Source organism: Penaeus japonicus, unplaced genomic scaffold (assembly GCF_977035675.1).
Source record: "Penaeus japonicus unplaced genomic scaffold, GWHDUDI00000001_assembly GWHDUDI00000018, whole genome shotgun sequence".
Classification (NCBI taxonomy): domain Eukaryota; kingdom Metazoa; phylum Arthropoda; class Malacostraca; order Decapoda; family Penaeidae; genus Penaeus; species Penaeus japonicus.
The window spans coordinates 1,497,283-1,498,648 of NW_028234420.1; the positions used below are offsets into that span (position 1 = coordinate 1,497,283).

General features: G+C 47.0%; 1 protein-coding gene across 1 annotated transcript in view; it reads left to right on the forward strand.

The window, feature by feature from the left end:
* The first annotated feature begins 1,295 nt into the window (after nt 1-1,295).
* Nucleotides 1,296-1,366, forward strand: part of LOC122246094 (protein C10) — a 4,116-nt gene continuing 4,045 nt past the window's right edge. The window contains exon 1 of the mRNA XM_086546336.1: nt 1,296-1,366. This exon is cut by the window's right edge and continues 77 nt beyond it. The gene's annotated coding sequence lies outside the window, so the exon portion shown is untranslated.

A 1,366-nucleotide genomic window follows, 5' to 3' on the forward strand; every position in this document is an offset into this window, starting at 1 on the left:
GCCTGCTCTCCCTCCCCCTCATAAGACGAAGTATAGTGAGGCCTGCCCCCCTCCCCCCTCATAAGACGAAGTATAGTGAGGCCTGCTCTCCCTCCCCCTCATAAGACGAAGTATAGTGAGGCCTGCCCCCTCCCCCTCATAAGACGAAGTATAGTGAGGCCTGCCCCCCTCCCCCCTCATAAGACGAAGTATAGTGAGGCCTGCCCTCCCTCCCACTCATAAGACGAAGTATAGTGAGGCCTGAGAGAGAGAGAGAAGAGAGAGAGAAATAGTGTCTGAAAGAGAGATAGATAGATAGAGAGAGACTATACTATACTAGACTATACACTATACCCCCTCATAAGATGAAGTATAGTGAGGCCTGCCCTCCCTCCCACTCATAAGACGAAGTATAGTGAGGCCTGCCCTCCCTCCCACTCATAAGACGAAGTATAGTGAGGCCTGCCCTCCCTCCCTCCTCATAAGACGAAGTATAGTGAGGCCTGTGCCCCCTCTCCCCCTCATAAGACGAAGTATAGTGAGGCCTGCCCTCCCTCCCTCCTCATAAGACGAAGTATAGTGAGGCCTGTGCCCCCTCTCCCCCCTCATAAGACGAAGTATAGTGAGGCCTGCCCTCCCTCCCCTCTCATAAGACGAAGTATAGTGAGGCCTGCTCTCCCTCCCTCCTCATAAGTCGAAGTATAGTGAGGCCTGCCCTCCCTCCTTCCTCATAAGACGAAGTATAGTGAGGACCTGCCCTCCCTCCTTCCTCATAAGACGAAGTATAGTGAGGCCTGCCCTCCCTCCCCCCTCATAAGACGAAGTATAGTGAGGTCTGCCCTCCCTCCCCCCTCATAAGACGAAGTATAGTGAGGCCTGCCCTCCCTCCTTCCTCATAAGACGAAGTATAGTGAGGCCTGCCCTCCCTCCCTCCTCATAAGACGAAGTATAGTGAGGTCTGCCCTCCCTCCCTCCTCCTAAGACGAAGTATAGTGAGGCCTGGCTAATATGTAAGTTCCAGCAGCTTTGCTCATCATATGCTTAATAAACGTGTTAATTCTATACATACCAAAATATGTAAACATGATTATGATAACAACAACAAATAGTGATGATTATGGTGATACTAATGATGATGATAATGATAATGAAAATGGCAATGATGATAACTAAAATAAGATGACAATAACGATGATGATAATAGTAATAATAATGATCAATACGATAGTAAATATGATATTATAAATTTACATATATAGACCGATGTTACCATATAGTAACCCCGTAAAATACTCGAATTTTCTCCGTCACGGATTGTTTACATTGTGAAGGTTAACTAAAGAAAATTAAGTTCCTGCCAAGGTTCTCACGCTCGATCTAAATTTCA